At 43.2% G+C, this 18,971-nt stretch overlaps 1 pseudogene; it reads right to left on the bottom strand.

Moving 5' to 3' along the window:
- Positions 1 to 14,248: 14,248 nt before the first annotated feature.
- Positions 14,249 to 14,363, bottom strand: LOC136650390 (5S ribosomal RNA; annotated as a pseudogene).
- Positions 14,364 to 18,971: the final 4,608 nt, after the last annotated feature.

Here is an 18,971-nt window from a genome sequence, read left to right as displayed (position 1 = left end):
TTTTATTGCGAGTGTTGGAGAGAACAGATATTTTTCTGTTGACCTTTGAAATTCTGTTTCAGAAGGTGACTAGATTTGCTGTAAACAAGTGCTTATAAACTAATCCCTGCCAAAACTTCAATTCATGGCCTCCTGTTTATGAGTTACTGCCCTATTGATTTTAGCATTTATTTGTCCTTGAAAGGAAAGTTTGTCTCCTTTAGAATGAACAACAACAATAATAAAGATAAAAATATTTCCATATAGTGTGTCTAAACCTCTCTTATGTATTTTTCCAGCTTGCATTTGCACACTCAGCCTCAGTCAGGATGATTAGATTTTAAAACGTGGTTGACAAATAAGAAAAAGGACAGAAAAATATTGCAAAAGAAGTTCAAGGCTTATGAGACAGGCCTTTCAGTTAATCTATTAAAATGCCTAGCACTAGTCTTCATAACAAATAGATTAAGATGCACCTTTCTTAAATCATAATGTCATATTCATTTTCTTACAAATAACAGCCAAAATGCCTAGATGAGCTCCAAAGTAAGGACAGGGTATAGACAACTGTAAGCACCTCTGAGTTCTGCAGTGCTTGAATTATGAGAGAAGGGAGTCGGGGGGGCTTAATGAAATGTACAGATCCCACCTCCTGACTCCCATCAATTTTAGATAAATCATGGCTCCCTGCAGGCTTTCAAAAACAGGAGTGAAGGGAATAATCCTTAAAAAGTATGGGGGCCACCCCCTCTCATTTGAACACTCCAAATGTTTGGGATGAAATGACCTAGATCTTTAAATGAAATATAACAAGTTTCAAAATAGGAATAGGTGTGTGGAGAATAAACCATTCCAATGGAATATATATATATATATATATATATATATATATATATATATATATATATATATATATATATATATATATATATATATATATATATATTCTAGGGACGTGTCATGAGGTGCTCCTGGACTTCAAAATTTACAGTAACACCACTGCTTATAAGTATGCAGAATTTCTGCCTAGATTTCAGCCCTTCTCACACTTAACACAGGATGCTAGTCCCTGCTTCACATACACAATGTGAACTTAGTCTTTCAGAAGACAGAGAATGAGAGAAGAGTGGGGAGAGAGAAGATATACAGACCACCATCAGATGCTAGGTTGATTGAACACATACTGCCTTATCAACTTGGTTTCCCCAAAGGAATTTTTGGGGAACCAATAGAGCAAAATCAAGCAAATGTCAATGTAGAGGAATGATATCTTTAGAGCTCCGTGATGGCATATAGAGTTATAGCAGGAACAAAACAGAGAAGCCATGGTCTGCCCAATTATTGAATGTGATGGGTGCTGCGCTAACTTATAGGAAGTACTCCCGGACTTGAGGTGTTAGCTGACAGCCAACATGCAATGATGGGGATTGTTCTGTATGGGTAAGCACCTGCAATTTGCCATCTACTAAGAGTGCTAGAAGTAGCTCCCTACATTAATTTAGATGCCCCAAACACTTCTGATGGTAGGCAATGTTATGGATCATTTGTATGTCATGTTGAAAGAAGTAATTCAAAGAAAATAGTTTGCATATTCATGCCAATTGATCAACTTGTTCTAGTATCCTGTGAAAGGTTGAAAGAACAGATCCTTTCTATTTAGTGATATATACTTAATCCCCCCCCCCTTTTTTTTAAACAGTACTAGGTCAAAAGTGCTCAACAGTGCTGAATAAGTGCTGGTCAAAAACCTGTTTTTTTCTGCATCCATGGAGAGCTGGATTAGAGGTGATTCTCATAGACTGTGGTAGAGCATCCCCCGAAATGGTTACACTACCATTGTGCAAGCTTTATACAGGCTATAAATAGGGCTGGCCTTACAATGAGGCCCAGTGAGCCCAGAAGTAGAAGAGAAAGGCATCCTTCTCTCCCACCATTGCTCCCCCACAGCCAGCATTCAGAAGCATAGTACCACTGAACTTGGAGGCAGCACATAACCATCATGAGAAGTAGCCATTGGTAGACCCATCCACAGTCTCTGAAGTTACAGTGATTCATTTTCTATATACCATCTACATTTCCTCATGGGCGATGATGGCAATGTCAAGTGAAGACTTGCTTGTGCAAATCAGCCATCCAAGTTTAAACACCACAGTCAGAAGGTTCGTATCACCTCAGTCACAGTGCTTTTCAGAGGAGCAAGTTCACTTACTAACCTGTGACTTATCAAATGCTGGATAACCTGCTTTATGTCTGAGTTTGAGAGAACAATCAATAATAAACTGTTTCTGGGGTTATACTCACTAACAAGGAGAATATATCCCCCGGGGGCTGGGGATAAGAATAGGCCCTCAGTTTGGCTGTACTTGTCGTGAGAGGCGACTAAACAGCCACCGGGTAGATGGGACTCGATAGCTTGGGAAGGCAGCTCATCTGAGAGAAGGAAAACTCTGATCCCAAACCTCCACTGCCTTGTGGCTACATCCAGTTATGGAAAAGGCTTCAGGAGTCAACCTTGAGGCAAAATCCAGAGCCGGAGTCCCTGAGGCAGTTCATGGCTGAACACAGTCACGTTCTGACAACTCCTGTGATGCCGCTGGAACCAACCATATTGGTTTCTGTCTTTCTATTGGACCATTCCAGCGATGTGGAGAGGGGGGATTTGCTGCATGGGAAACAGCCTATCCTCCATATCTACTTTATCCAGGCTTCGCGCACTGGAGAGGACACTCTGTTCCAGAACACTATTCAGTGCATGATACCATAGTCTTCCAAGACTGAAGGATGCCAACAAGAAGGAGAATATTCACTACAACTGGACCATAATAGATTCTAGCGTGTTACTTCTGACAATTGCAGCCATGCAATTATAGCACTTCATGGCTGTGGCAATCCTAGTTCAGCTGGTTTATGTGGCAAGATCCTGCTTTTTCCAGGGGACGGGGTGGGTTGTATTGACATGTGAATTTACCATGTGGTTAGGATTGCGCCCTAAGCCTCACGGTCATGTTTACTCATGAGTAAGCAAACGTGCCTTGGCTGGTGGTCAGGCCAGGCAAAGGGGAATGTGAAGCTATCAGAATGGTCCTGATCTGATGGAACTGGAGCTCAACAAATGCTCCAGAAGGCAGCCCCCCCCCCCACTAAAAAGGATCAAAACAGAGGCTTCAGCTGATAAGGTGAACTTTTTTGAGACTTGCAAAGCCAGGTGGATCCTGACAGTGATCTGGTTTAAACAGAAGTTCTTAAATTGAACTGGGCACTGGGTAGGGCTGAAAACCTGACTGATTTTGATGGGGGGAGGGTGTTATCGCAGGCAGGCCACAGAGGAAATTCACTTGGTGGACCAGGGCTGGCTTCTGCTTATTTAATTATTTGTTTTACTTTAATTATTTATATGTATTTATTTTAATTTACCTGATGATGTCACTTTCACCATGACTGCACTTCTGATGGGTCTTGGACAGATTGTCATTCTAAAAAGTGGGTCCCAGTGCTAAAAGTTTGAGAACTGCTGCAATAAGGTGTTAGGAAGTTGACACCCTTGGGGGGGTGACACCACTAGTGACCAAAATCACTAAAATCACAATTTGGAAGAATAATACCATCATGTTATATATCGATCAATGTGTAATTTCATGCAGAACGTGTTCTATCTTTGTTCTATCAAAGGTACAGCCCAAAAACCAGTGGGGGCAGAGTGATGATACATCAGCATGCCCACCACCTGGGTTGTTGGCCCTCCCACTGCATGGGGGGGTAACGTGCTGGCATCCCGCACCGGGTGACATGACCCCTAGTGATGCCAATGGAATCAGCCCCATGAAGGATGTATAGAGCCTTTATTGCAGAGTACAATTTTCCACCTTGTAATGAATCTATGCTTCATCTCATGCTATATATTTCACCTAGAGCATTAAAATACTCAAGACTAGACCTAGAGCAATGCACAAAGAGAATTAAATTCCAGCTTGAAATACCTTTCAGTATGGTCAACAAGAACAAGGTGAACAAAACATTGATCTTAATAGACTTCTAGCACAACCCTATACCAGTCTATTCAAAAGTAAGTTCCACTGAAGTAAGTGTGAATAGATTGCAGTCTTAATCCAATATCTGCTGAACCATCACCAGGCTCATGCAAAGAGCAGGAAAACACAAAAAAAAAAATATCCATTTGTAACATTTGTAAGAGTTGTGTTCTCTTTTCCATTCAGCTTTTAGATGTATTTTTATCACTACTGTGACTTTAATCTGTGGTTACTGACAGTTTTATTTGGCATTTTATTTACTAGTGTTTTGTTTGTTGATTTCATTATTAAATTGTGTTACGTCTTTTACATGTTAATTATTATTTTGTCAGTACTGTGCCCACGTGCAAAGGAAAAAGAGGGCTAGGTGCTGGTACCCTAAGAACCCTCTGAGACTGCCCTACTCCAATCCCTCTTCCAATCCCCACACCGGGGAGGAGAATCTCATGTTCCAGGCTGGGCCAAACAAACCCCAATCTTGCCGCTTGCATTGTGCGATCGGCAAAAAGGCAATTTATCAATCCATTAAATAATAATAATTTATCTGGTAGGTCAGAGTGGATGGTTAATGGAGATTGCATTGAACCTGGAATACATGAGGATCAAACTCACAAGTGCAGTCATGAAAGTTATAGATACAAGTCACTGTCAGGCAAACCTACCCCAAGGCCTTTTTAACATCTTTTATACATCTTTTAGTTGCTTTTTACAGGCCTGATTCCTCCATGAACTGCTGTTTTATGCTCTTTTTATTCTGACTTTTATCTGACTACTGTTTTTATGGTTTCTGTTAATTGTGTTTTTAATATGTTTTTATCTGTTTGTTAACTTATGTTTTAATCTGTTTTTAATATGTTGTAAGCCGCCCTGGGTCCCTTTAGGGAGAAGGGCGGGATAGAAATAAAGTTTATTATTATTATTATTATTATTATTATTATTATTATTATTATTATTATTATTATTAGCAAATAAAACTTCTGATAGAACCATGGATGTTTTTCACTACAAGTAAAAGAAATCCAGTTTGGATTGGTGGTTAAAACAGACCACTAGTTCCCAAAACCACTTGTCATGAAACAGAAAAGCAATTATCACATTTATTGGGTGCCCTTCGGTGAGAAAGGCAGAGAATGAATGAATGAATGAATGAATGAATGAATGAATGAATGTGGTTTAGGCTCCTCTGAGGTGGCTGTGAATCCCTGTCTGGATTGTATCAGTTCAAACTGCAGATGGGGGCACACCTACTAATTTTTTAGAGAAACATGCAGTCCTTTGAGCATCTCTTAGCAGGCCAAGGTACTACAGCCAAGTACAGGTTTACCACTTCAGAAAGAATTAGGTTGATGTCTTTCTCATTCACAGACACATCTGTGTGGAGCAAAAGGCAGCCTGATAATAGGAGCTTTCCTATGAAGCAAAGTTATTATGAAATACTAGAACAGAGTATATAGTCCTGAATATGAAGCACTCAGAGTGATCATGAATATGCATCAACCAGCATGCCCCTAGGCACTTAGAAAATTCAAAGTAGAACTCATATCTGCAATATTTCTCACTGCTTATGCTGTTGGTTCATTACCTTTTTTTTTTTTTTTTTTTTTTTTTTTACTGGAAATTCAGTGGGCATTTTAAATAGTAGCCTACTTTATAATAGTTTGAAAATATTATTTTGGTGGCAGTGTGTGCCCCCTTTTTTTTTTTAAGGATTTCCCCCTTTGGTATTTCAGCCTGATTTGGGATATGGTTTGTACACTGAATGGTAGTACACAAAATGCTAATGGCCAATTCTTATTCAGATCAAATATTTCTTACTATAAAGTTTTAGCAAGGGAGACAAGTAAAGACACGACCATTATTGCAATATAGTATGCCTTCTTAAATGCGTTAAGAACTAACAGCACAATCTTATACAGGTTTACATAGAAGTGTGTCTCATTATGATCAATGGGGTTTATTCTCAGGCAATAAGATTACCTGCATAGGATTGCAACTAAATTCATATCATTTAGCATTTTTAACATCTTTCTTTGGTTCACCTCTTCAGTTTGCTGGGTTGTGTTACTGTATGTTTGTTTTTTGTTCATTTTCTTCTTGGCTCAATCAATTTTATAAGATTTCCATCTTGAGTGTTTGGGGTAGGCAAACTGCACATTTAACGCAATACAATCACACAGACTCAAGACATCCCATCAGCTTACTATCAGTTTGTATTTTTATCAGTGGTTTAACTACAGGCATACAGAACTGAGTGTGTACACTGGGGTCAATTTCTCAATGAAACCAGCTGGCTACTGACCCTAACAGTGTACACGATGTCATGACATCCATTATCACAGTAAGTTGAAGGTTGACATTCTATGCAATAAACCACTACTTGTGATAATGAAAATAATTGGACATTTATTTGGTGGCCCTTCTGCCAGAGGGTTAATAGAAACAAATAGAAAATTTACTAAATAATGGGGCATGCCTCAGATCAACTTCTATAGCACTGAGTAATTTTGTTTGCTTTCAAATACAATACTGTTTCCCATAATGCTCCATCCTTAGGCATGGATTACAACACTCTTTGTTACAGCTTGACTGACAACTCCTCTAGCCAGCTGGCATCTAGCTCCATTTCCAGGCAACCCAAAACACTCTGCCTTGCACAGGCAGGGAGATAGCCCTGGAGCCATGGAAGAGGTTCCCCTTGCAAAGGAACAGGAACTCTCCTGGAGCCCCTGAGCCAGCAAAGAGGCTGAAGAGGGGAAGAGGGGCCCAAAAATCTCTGTAGCCAGAACATGTGCAGCAAGGTGGAGCTCTCTCTCTCTCTCTCTCTCTCTCTCTCTCTCACTCACTCACTCACTCACTCTCACTCTCACACAGGGGCAGGTGTGGTAGCAACAGAGGGGATTGCTTTAAAAACCCAGGGAGTGTTTGCCAAATTCCCCCCCCCCCATTGAGATGGTGCAGGCAATCACCGACACAAGCAACCCCCCGCCCCATGGTGCAGGCTATCACGGACACAAGCAAGTCTTCCCACCAAGCAAGCAAAGCATGAGATTTAGCCTACAATCCTCTCCACACTTTCCTGGGAGTAAGCCCCATTGACTACAATGGGGCTTACTTCTGAGTAGAAATGCATAGGGCTGGGCTCTTAAAAGATCAGCATCCCAACTGTGAAAGAAGCTGGGCAGCTGGCAACGGAGAGGGCTGAGAGCAGAGGGGAGGGGAGGGGAGGGGATTGATAACAGCTGCCTTAGTTTCCTTCCATGCGGAAGTGTCAGGCTGCAGCATATTTGCGTAACACTATGGAGTTTAGCACAGCACATTTTTTGTTAATCGCGCCGAGTCACGGAATGGAACTAACGCGGATAAATAGGCTCCACCTGTACTTCCTGTTAGATTAAGGATGCAGGTCCCAATCCTGAACTGTGTGTGCCAGCTTACCACTTACAACCGGTGTGCCCTGTTGCAAACGTGCCATAAGTGGGCCATAAGATGCATAAGTGGGCCATAAACATGCCATAAGAGGGCAGGGAGGAGGCATTATGGGGGAGGGAGTGGGGAAGGAGGGAGGCTTTGCTCCACTGGATCCAGACCCTCTGTGTTGGACTCACCGCCTGACATAGAGGTTCTTGATTCACCGCCAACCTTTTGGTTGGCGGTGAATCGAGTAGCCCCATTGTGGGGCTACTCAGTTTACCTGGGGTAAGGGGACAAAAGTTCCCTTCTCCCAAGGAGCTGCCAGTGGCTGCCCACAGCTTGCAGGATATGGCGGCAGTCATTTTTGGCGCCACTGCAGCCCAGCACCCGGGCAGCTCAGAATTCTATAGCACTGTTTTATGCAGCACCCAACTTTCTGGAATGGACCCCCTGCACTATAAGAGGTGTTACTGGGTACACTTGACAATCAAATCTATTTGTTTATGAATAATGTGTTTGTTTCATTGATGTATTTTAGACCCTTGAAGGATAATATCATGTTCTGTGCAACTCAATAGTTTCAATTGTGCAGGGAAGTAGTTTTAAGAAGTACTATATCCAACTGAAATTGCAGGAGCGAGACATAGAAGGATGGAAGATATACATAGTTAGTACTTAGTGGCATAATAACAATAATGTATATAAGGCTGCAGTTCTATGCAATGAGATTAAGCCTACTGAACAGAGTGGAGCTTACTTTCAAGTAAACATCCATAGATTTGTACCACAAATTACCTAAAATTAGTAATTGCTGTTAAAAAAATAAATTGAAATTAGCACAGCACTTACCCATCACAACCTTACAACCTAAAAGGCTCAGTAACAGCCCAATCCTATGCCTTGCTAGGCCAGAAGCTGGGCAGAGGCCCACCTGGTCATAGATGCCTCTTAGACATTCAAGGCCAGCTGTGGATCCAGAAGATCTTTTAGGTTGTGTACCTGCTCTTTTCAAAGAGAGTGTTTCTCCCATCTAGAACGATGTAGATCTCATAGCTATCATGGCCTTTCAGACCAAGACAACCTCTGTCTTGTCTGGGTTTAATTTCAGGCAATTAGCTCTCAACCAGGCCCCAACCGCTAGTGCTGGGAACTGAGTCAGTGACTTGGACTCGAGTTGTGAAAATGCATGTTTTTGGTGGCATGGAAGACTCTGAAAAAGACACGAGTCAGGGCCCCCAGACTTGGTACTCATTACCACTCGTGCTGACTCAAGTCTGCCTGTGTCTGGGGGTGCCCACTCACTGTTTTCGCTATGTAGAAGACCATGTGGGGCCAGTGCTCTGACCAGCAAGCAGCAGGGAGTTCCAACTGGGAGGCAGGGAAGGGTTAAGAATCGGGTAGGAGGGGGAGAGATGGGAGTGAGCTCTTTTTCCCCATCTCTGATAGGAAGGAAGGAACCAATGATCATTGGACAAACTATGGGCATTCTGATATTTTTATTGACTAAGGGAGAGCAGGAGGAGGAGCCCAAGGGAATTCTTACCTTATAATTGGCTGCAGAAGCCCAGGGAGGTGGGAGAAAATTCTTTTGCCCGTTTCTGTTTTCCAACCTCATGGCTTCTTGGCTCCATTGTTACTTGGGGGAGCATTGAAAGACCGGCTACAGTGAGACTACTTCTGAGCAGGGCTGCAAAGGATCAGGTCGTTCTGGTAAGCCTCCCAGCTGCAGCTCCTGACCCTCCTCCCTCTCGCTGCTTCTCTTCTGGTTCTCAGGCAGTCCCTCCCACCCATCCTGCTCTCTTTACAGATGGGTGGGGACATCAGGGGAGTGTTCAAAGAGAACTTCGCTGCACACATAAAGCCCAGCAGCAGCCCTGTTTTTTCCACAGCTGGCTTTTTAAAGGGGCGGACAACTCGACTTGGTTCCATTAGAGTCACTAAAGGGTGACTTGGAGACTCGGAAAGTGCCCACCTTAGAGTCGAGGGGCAGTGACTGTAGACTCAACCCGAGTCAAGCCATGCTGGATTTTCCCAACACTGCCAACTGCCTCCAAGCTGTATTCCAGAACTTCAATAGCCTATTGAGAAAGAGAAATAAAGCTGGGAGAGCCGCATATTGGTGACATCCCCCTCCAAATCCCAAATTTACCTAAAGCAACAGCGGTCAGAAATGGACATCACTGTGTTTTGTTTTTCTGTTCACCAGGATCACTTTAGATAAGTAATTTGCCAATCTGCATTCAAGAGCATGGCAGTCCTCGTGAATTCTACACAAAGTGGCCAGGGGAAAATAACTACCTTTGCAGCCCTGAGTTTAATACAGTAATATCTGTGAAGATGCAAAAGCAAATAGAAGGAACACTGCTCTGCATGTTTCAGCAGCATACTTAAGAGGGCTGCAAATAAATCATTGGCAAGATGTATCTTTTCTTTAGTCAAGTTAAGGAGGCCAATAACTGAGACCAATAACTACCAGGAAGACGGACTTGCCATTCAGGCTCTCAGACATAAGAGAGCTGAAAGAAAGACTGACTATTATTAGAAGAATAACTGGTTGTGTTCATTGGGAGCTTTAAATAAAATATAGTAAACTAAAGCCATGTGTTATTGACACATCCATGACCATCATTTGATTTAACTACATTCTCTTTACTGTAACCTTAACATTATTCTGAATGGGCATGTCCATCTCTTGATTTGGTCCCACTTTTTGCATTGCACCTTTCCTCAGAAGAACTGACAGTAGCATACATTGGGTTCCCAGGCGGTCATCCATCCAGGTATCAACCAGCTTGATTTCATCCAGGTTGCTGTATTGCAGTAGTTCCCAGACTCTTGGAGAGTTTAGGAACCATTGTAAGTTCCTGCGGGGAAGGGACAAAGGCAGCAATGTGGTCACTGCAATTATGCTGCTACTGGGAGGAAGGGGTTATTTTGTCTTTACCTGAGGCAGCATTGGCCTCCTGGGGGGTCCAGGGAGCTTGTGGAGCCCTCTGCAAGGCTTCCTCTACCACCAAACTTCTGAAAATAGTCAAAAACGGGTATTTCCAGTTTCACAACAAAAACCAGAAGTGTCCATCTTTTACTATTTTCAGAAGTTTAGCGGTGCAGGGAGCCCTGCAGATGGGTTTGCAGGCATGTTGGACCCCCCCACAGGAGGCTGATTATGCCTCAGGTCAAAATAACCCCTTTTACGATTGCAGCAGTTGTATTGCTGCCTTTGCCCTCCCCCCACCCCTGAAGGAGGCAGAGACAGGACTTCCCATGATGGGGTTTTGTGACTCCCCCAGTTTAGGAACCTCTGCTGTATTGTATTCTTTCAAAACGCAGAGCCCAATCCTGAGCTCCCATGGTGCACGGCTGCGGCAGCGCAGGTGGCACCTTGGGAGAAGGTGACTTTGGTCCCTTTCCCCCAGGTAAAGGGAGTAGCCCAGTAAGGGCCTTCAGGCACCAAGCCTGATGTGAAGGCTCTGGATCCAGTGGAGCATCCTCCCTCCCTGCTCCCTCCCCGGCATGCCTTCCCCTGACCTCTCTCCACTTCATGTCTCCCAACACGACTCCTGCCCTTTCCCCACCCTCTGCCTGCCTCCCCCCTCCCTGGAACGCCTCCTCCCCACCTCCCCCCTGCCCCCACTTTCCTCTCTGCTGCTCGATGGTCCGTGCGACTAATGAGCGGCTGAGGCACTGGGCTAGCACTGGGCTTGCCCGGCATTGGAGCTCGCAAATGCAAGCATATTTGCAACAGTGTGCATCGGCAGGAATGACCACATTGCAAACCCAATCAAAACTCTGTGGCAAAGCAAATTTACAGTATATTGTGCAAACCTCTAAGTCTAGATGTATGTGCTTCAATACACACCAACCCATCGGGAACAGGTTTTGCTACATTTTTATCCTATCTGCATTCTGTACCGAAGTGGCATCATATGGAATTTTGGTGAGGCAGAGCCAAGACTTTCTCACAGATTCCAAAGCAGTCAGGTTGTTCTGCTAGTAATGCATAATAATGAACAGAATGTTGGCCTCAGAGATAAACTGCAGTTGAACATGGAAGTTCCAAGACGCTCTCATGACCAACAGAGAATTCCATAAGTTCTTTATGCACGATGTGAAACACTTTCATTCTCTTTGCCCATCATCTTCCTTTTAAGATATCAATACATGAGCTATGTTCTACATCTAGCGGTACACCTGAGTCATCAAGAGGTGAATCTAAGAGCTTGCAACTCAACATCCGGAAGTCCCTGTGGCATTACACCTGTTGACCCTCTTTCCCCCTAATGTATTTGCAAATCAATAAACATGTACATGGTCAAGGTCATCTAATAGGGGATAAAATCGCCTAAGAGCTTCAGATGTCCTCATCAGCAGAACCTTTCCTCAGTGATATATACACTGTTAAGCATTTCAGGGCCAGGACAAGAGAGGAAAAAAATCAGATTAAGATACACGGAAATTGCAGAATGAAATTACTTTAAAAGTGCTGTAAGTGTTTTTCTGTAATGAGTTATCTCACCTTTGAAATAGCTTGAAAGTGATTGAAAGGGGTCTATTTAGAATAAATACTGACTACATTTTAATCTCACTTAGGAGGTCACGTCAAGAGGAACACAAGTGCAGGGCACTTGCATTAAATCATCCCACAGGTACCTCTAGCACAGAACCAGTTACTTTGCAGCTATTAAAAACCATCTATCTCCAGCAACAGAAAAGGACCAGCCTCCCAGACAATGTGATATGTTTGGGCCATTCTAGAGATCATATTACCTACTGGATGTAAACATGCATAAAAAAAATTAGGAAAGGAAGGGTGGAGTCACAAGATGTGCCTCTTCAGACTTGCAGGTGACAGACCTCCTTTTTGATTGCTCTTCTCTGTTTAAAAAAAAATCTCCCTGAAAATAGACTACAGCACCATCCCCTCTTTAAGCTTTCCTTTCACGTTGGCCAGGGTGACTTTCAGTATCAGAAGTACAGTTGGGGGAAAAAGATCTGGATTGGGGAGAGCCCTGCACTCCTCATTCATCTACATGGTGAGGTGTTAACGTAAGAACATAAGAACAACCCTGCTGGATCAGGCCATAGGCTCATCTAGCCCAGCTTCCTGTATCTCACCATGGCCCACCAAATGCCCGAGGGAGCACACAAGACAACAAGAAACCTGCATCCTGGTGCCCTTCCTTGCATCTGGCATTCTGACATAGCCCATTTCTAAAATCAGGAGGTTGCACATACACATCATGACTTGTATAAATACCTGTATATAACCGTAATGGATTTTTCCTCCAGAAACTTGTCCAATCCCCTTTTACAGGCATCTAGGCCAGATGCCATCACCACATCCTGTGGTAAGGAGTTACACAGACCAATCACATGCTGAGTAAGAAATATTTTCTTTTGTCTGTCCTAACTCTCTCAACACTCAATTTTAGTGGATGTCCCCTGGTTCTGGTGTAATATGAGAGTGTAAAGAGCATCTCTCTATCCACTCTATCCTTCCGGTGCATAATTTTGTATGTCTCACTCATGTCCCCCCTCAGGCACCTTATTCTAGGCTGAAGAGGCTCAAACGCCATAGCCTTTCCTCATAAGGAAGGTGCCCCAGCCCAGTAATCATCTTAGGGCACATCCTAACCCCTTATGTCAGTGCTTTCCAGCACTGGCATAGTGGTGCCAATGGGACGTGTGCTGCATCCTGCAGTTGGGTGTCGCTCACAAAGTCCTCCTCAAAGTAAGGAAATGTTTATTCCCTTACTTAGGAGCTGCGTTGTCCTTATGTCAGTGCTGGAAAGCACTGACATAAGGGGTTAGGATTGCGCCTTTAGTCCCTCTCTTTTGCACCTTTTCCATTTCCACTATGTCCTTTTTGAGATGTGGCAACCATTAGCCTTCATGTGAAGTTTTGATTTTTTGCCCCAATGTGCATGACTTTACACTTACTTACATTGAAACGCATCTGCCATTTTGCTGCCCATTCTGCCAGTTTGGAGAGATCCTTCTGGAGCTCCTCACAATCACTTCTGGTCTTCACCACTCGGAAAAGTTTGGTGTTGCCTGCACACTTAGCCACGTTACTGCTCAACCCTGTCTCCGGGTCATTTATGAACAGGTTGAAAAGCACCAGTCTCAGGACAGATCCTTCGGGCACACCACTTTTCACCTCTCTCCATTGTGAAAATTGTCCATTGACACCCATCTCTGTTTCCTGGTCTTCAACCAGGTCTCAATCCAGGAGAGGACCTGCCCTCTAATTCCCTGACCATGGAGCTTTTTCAGTAGCCTTTGATGAGGGACCTGTCAAATGCCTTCTGTAAGTCCAGATATATAATGTCCACGGGTTCTCCCACATCCACATGCCTGTTGACCTTTTTGAAGAATTCTAAAAGGTTTATGAGGCAAGACCTACCCTTATAAGCCATGCTGGTTCTCCCTCAGCAAGGCTTGTTCATGTTCCTAGAGGGGGGGCAAAGTGTCACATTTTTCAGGCACCTGAATTCCTTTGTGAAGTGCCCCCCCCCCGCCTTCACAGCCATTCATGGCTGCAAAAGCAAAATGGATCTTTAAAAAAAGATTAACAACTTTAAGGAGCCAACAAAACTTGTGTGGCTGTTTTTTTCACTTAATGTATCCAGGAAGATTGGCAGAAAATTGTTTTAACTAACTTCCTTTTGAATAGAATAGGTAAGTCATATGGTGAATTCCTATACGCATACAGGAATTGTTTACTTGCCAAACAGAAATGGTAAGATAGCAGCAGCAGTAGCATTGACCTGTGGTTCTGGAGAAATATATATGGTTGGCAACCTTCAGTCTCGAAAGACTATGGTATAAGCCTACAGCACCCGGTATTCCCAGGCGGTCTCCCATCCAAGTACTAACCAGGCCTGACCCTGCTTAGCTTCCAAGATCGGACGAGATTGGGCATGTGCAGGGTAAGCCATTGTGACAAACTGAATACGAAAGAGACACTGAAGGACCATAAAAAAAAATGGAAAGGAGTGAAGGACCACTTATTTCAATGAGATGCTGCAGCCATCAAGTACTTATATTTAAGGCAAAATGAGGCAAAGAAGAATTCTTTCAGTTTATCTCAAGGTAATTCAACTGTGCTACAGTATGATGCTTAAATCTTTTATGTCACCCACCCTCCAAGGGCATAACTACATGCTGCAAAGCAAATGCACGATTCCCGACTTATGAAGTTTCTTCATAATGTCAAGAGGCCAGGCAGTGCATTTGAAGGGAATGTCAGTGGCCTCCAAAAAGGGAGGTGTTTAGACTCCTGCCTGTTACTGGGGTCCCCACCAGTATAGGGGCCGTAGCCTAAGCAGGGCATCCAGGGCCACATCTACCTGGCTTGTCTCATCTGGGCAGTCTTGCTCTTCCTTCTTTGGGCCTCAGAGCAGAGGCAGGAAGGGCGTATACCATATCCTACTCAGGGCATTCTCCAGTCTCCCAGAGTTCTGGAGACTTTCTTCCAGACAACCACCAGCCCTCAGCCAGCCAGCTGGGTAAGTTCAGCCCTGGACACTGAGTATTGGCAGATGCGGTGTGTTTAACCCGGCCTGAACCTGGCAGTACTCCTGTCTCCATGCACCTTCCCCACACCTTTAAAAAAAACACAACTTCCTCTAGCTGGGTTCTGAGATTGGAAGAAGTTTGGTTGTGAGGAAACATGACTAAGGTAGAGAGAACATGTTTTTGGTTCATGACTTCATTTGTTTTCATTTATTTGTTTAAATTTGTTTTGGATATGTTTATTTGCCAGTTCATTTTTGTAAGAGGGTCAGGGAGCTTATTTGGAAGCATTGCAGAGCAATGATCTCTCTCTCTCTCTCTCTCTCTCTCAACCAAGATCTGAGCAATTCTGAGATTTCAATAGATCTTAATAACTTATTGAGGTCACCAAAAAATTCTGCATGATTGTTATTATGACAAGTACAATCATGAATATTTATACATTTCACTGTTTCTCAATGAAAGAGTTTAAAAAGAGATATACCGTAAATAAATTTTTAAAAGTCATTTAAGTACAAAAACGATGCAGGAAAAGGTGTTGTGTCAAGGTGATGCAGAACAGTTGTTCTCCCCCTGCTAAATACTGAGAGGAGCACCACTTGAAAACAGCCCATAAATCTCAGGGGAAAAATAAGAGTTAAAAACAAAAACAAAATAAAAAAAACTAGCAGCATTTTTGGGTAAAGTCACATCTCTAATATCTAATTTTTATTATTATTTTTTAGACAGGAAGTTACCAAATAGGAATCTGTTAAGTTATAATTCTTAAATATATATAATTTTTCCTAACAAAGGGACCATTTTTGAACAATGCAGACTTGTAGGATGGTCACATTTAGATTACTTGTAAGATTAATTTTAATAATTACAAAGGATTTTTAATTAATAGTACAGATAGAATCCTTGCTGGTATTTAGAATGACAGAATGGATTGACTTTATACATGGCATCAATGGACAGCTTTCAAGACTTTGAGAAAACCTTTAAACTCAACTCTGGAAATAACTTTTTCACTCAGCATAAATTTTGACTTCTAAAAAGTATCCAACTTCTCCACTTCTCTTTTGATGGCATCGTATGAGGGGCTCTGGGTGCTTGGTTCAGCATTTCCATGTCAGAAGCTACTCCATAAATTTAGATCTCTCTTAAGATTACCTCTCCTGTTTTTGTAACACACAGGATACTTGCTGTGTATGCAGTAGCATGAGAAGGCGATAAAACATCATGTCAAGATGACCTCGCAGTGTAGAAGGTATCCTTTTGGTGCTGTGCACTGCGTGCAAACTGTCAACTAGCAGATGGCTTGAAAGGTAAGAGATTGCTAATAGGTCTCAAGGTAGTGCATAGCAATTAAAATGAGTGACCAAGGTTAAACAGCCATTGTTAAATCCTTTTGACATTGTTTATGGCAGGACGTGAAGAAGTACTTCTCCAAGTGGTAAACCTAAGGGGAAAATCCTGAGAAGGTTAAAGACTTCCCAGACATGGCACAATAATAATGAAGTTTGCCCTTTCCAAAGACCCTGCCACTAAGTATGTCACCTTCCACCCCTATTGAAGCAAATTCCATTCTGAAGCTAAATGTTCTTCCAAGCAGAACCTATTTCTGTGCTCACATTTTGGTTTCCAGTCTTTCATTTTGATGGCTTGGTGTCTGGGGGTGACCCTAAGCCAGACCTGAACAACTTGGATTCACTAAGCAAACTGCAGGCATATGAAGTTACCTGATATTGAGAGTCAGAGCACCAGTCCTTTTAAGCTCAGGGTGGCTTCCTCTGACAGCATCTGTCTGGGCCTCTGGTACAGCTCTCTTCCAACATTCGTCTGGCTCTTTATAACTTCTGCCAGCAAAGCTGTTTCAGAGGGACGTTTGGTGGGTCACATTACCATATTCCACTCACCAACTGCCGTCTTAAGCTTAACATTTGCCACAGAGATAATTTAGCTTGAAGTGGAACTGAGGGCTCCTTTTCTCAAATAAAACATCTGGAGAACTGAGGGGAGCCAAAAGAATTTCAATGAGATTAGTGACATTCTATCAAGGGAGTTTCATATAGTCCTCTTAAGCCATTATTAAGGAAATAAATCCCATTGAACTCAACAGGACTTGCTTGTCAGTAAATATCTTTAGAATTTGGCAGAAAGCAGGTACTGTGAAGAAAAAAAAAATTAGAAGGATTTTTCCCATAGGAGATTTCTGTATACTAAATCAGGCTATCGGTCCAGTAAGCTCAGCCAGGCGGTTTATCCCACCCATAGCCAGAAATGCTAGGATTGAATCTGGTATCTGCTGAGCTACAGCCTTTCCCTAGGATTTTACTCATATCAAGTGCTCATTGCCAAAGTGAGGGTGTACATCATTTTTAATTTTCTTTCTAAACAACTGAGGAGGGCATCCAAGTGACGTACCGATCAACTGTGGAAAGGGACAATTGATTTTTGTGACTCATTGGCAATTTATGTTTTATTGGGATTAGAAACAGTAAATGGTCCCTAGAAAATCATGTGGCTTTCAAATCAGTCTGTCTAGAACCTGATCCAGGACCTTCTGCAATGAATGCTAGGTCACAGTCAAGAGTTGGTTGGTTTGTTTAACACTGATGCAAGGACAGAATGACTTGTACCCATTCAAAATGGGAAGAAGATAAAACATAAGAATAGATGTTGTGTGTACTCTTGAAAAGGGGTGCACAAGAAAGGCAACAGGCTAGTCCTGGAGATGATCCACCAGAAAGAAAAGGGGACAACAACAGAATAACAGAGAGGAGAGTGGGGGGCTGAGATTTGAAATAACCTGCCAATCTTTTGGCTGCAAGCATTAGGATCTTTGCAACTCATAGCGAATCCTATCCTCCCCCCCAACCCCTCAGTGCAGCTCCACCGAAACCAGCACTGCATCCAGGGGATGGGCAGCTCAGGTGGCTTCCGAGGTGAAAGGGGATAAACCCCTCTCTGTAAGGAGCAGCTTCCTGCTCCACAATGGGCTCCTTGGACCTGCACTAGTGATTTTGCTAGTGTAAGTCCAAAGAGATAGGGCATGGAGCCTGCAGGAAGGGGAACAGGATCTGGTGTTTGGGACTCTTTAGAAAGAAGGCATCTGAGGGGGGGGGGTATGATTGAGAACAATAAAATTATGCATGGGATGCATGGGCTGCATAGAGAAGTGGTTTCCAAACTGGTAGGTCGTGACCCACTGCCAGGGAAGCACTTGTCCCTGCCCTTTTAAAGGGGCGGGAGGGGGAGAAGGCAGCAACATGATCACCACGATCGCGCTGCTGGGGATGGGGGTTTTCAACTTACCTGCAGCCAACACTACAATCCGGGGGGGGGGTCGTCCTGGGTGCCCCATGCCTGCTAAAGTCTTTAAAAAAATGGGCACTTACTGTTTCATCTTGAAAACTAGAAGTGCCTTTTTTCTTCTTTTTTTAGACTTACAGAGGCTTGGGGAGCCTTGCCGAGGGCTCCTCAGACCCCCCCCCAGGACTGCAGCGCTGGCTGCAGGTAAGTTGAAAACCCCCCCTCCTGTCCCCAGCAGCACAACAATCCTGGGGATTGCGCTGCTGCCTTTCTCCCTACCCCCGTAACAACTTACCATGCCCCCAACTCCCTTGTAGGAGTTTAGGAAGCACTGGGATAGAGGAAAGTTCTTTTGCCTGTCACACAACACCTGAACCAGGGGATATGCACTAAAATTCAATGGCAGAGAGAGTTTGGAAACACAAAAGGAAATGTTTATTTAATTTCACTGCGGCCTGCATTATTAAATACAGCATGTTCACTGTAAATCTTAATTTTTGCTATGGTTTCCTTTATTATCCCTGCTCTGACTTTTTTTAAACAACATCTGCTATATATATATTTATGATGCAGAAGTTGCTCCGAGAGATGTGAAAGCAGACGACATTATGTTTATTTACTTAGCTTTCAGATGCCCCCTCCCTGATTCTACTCTTTTGCCCTGAAAGCCTTCTGCATTTGAAAAAAAAGCCTACATCAAGAATTGTTCCAAATACATATTCATTTTCCTGTCATGCC

The sequence above is a fragment of the Tiliqua scincoides genome, chromosome 4 (genome assembly GCF_035046505.1).
Source record: "Tiliqua scincoides isolate rTilSci1 chromosome 4, rTilSci1.hap2, whole genome shotgun sequence".
NCBI lineage: Eukaryota > Metazoa > Chordata > Lepidosauria > Squamata > Scincidae > Tiliqua > Tiliqua scincoides.
This window is presented reverse-complemented; position numbering and strand designations above follow the sequence as displayed.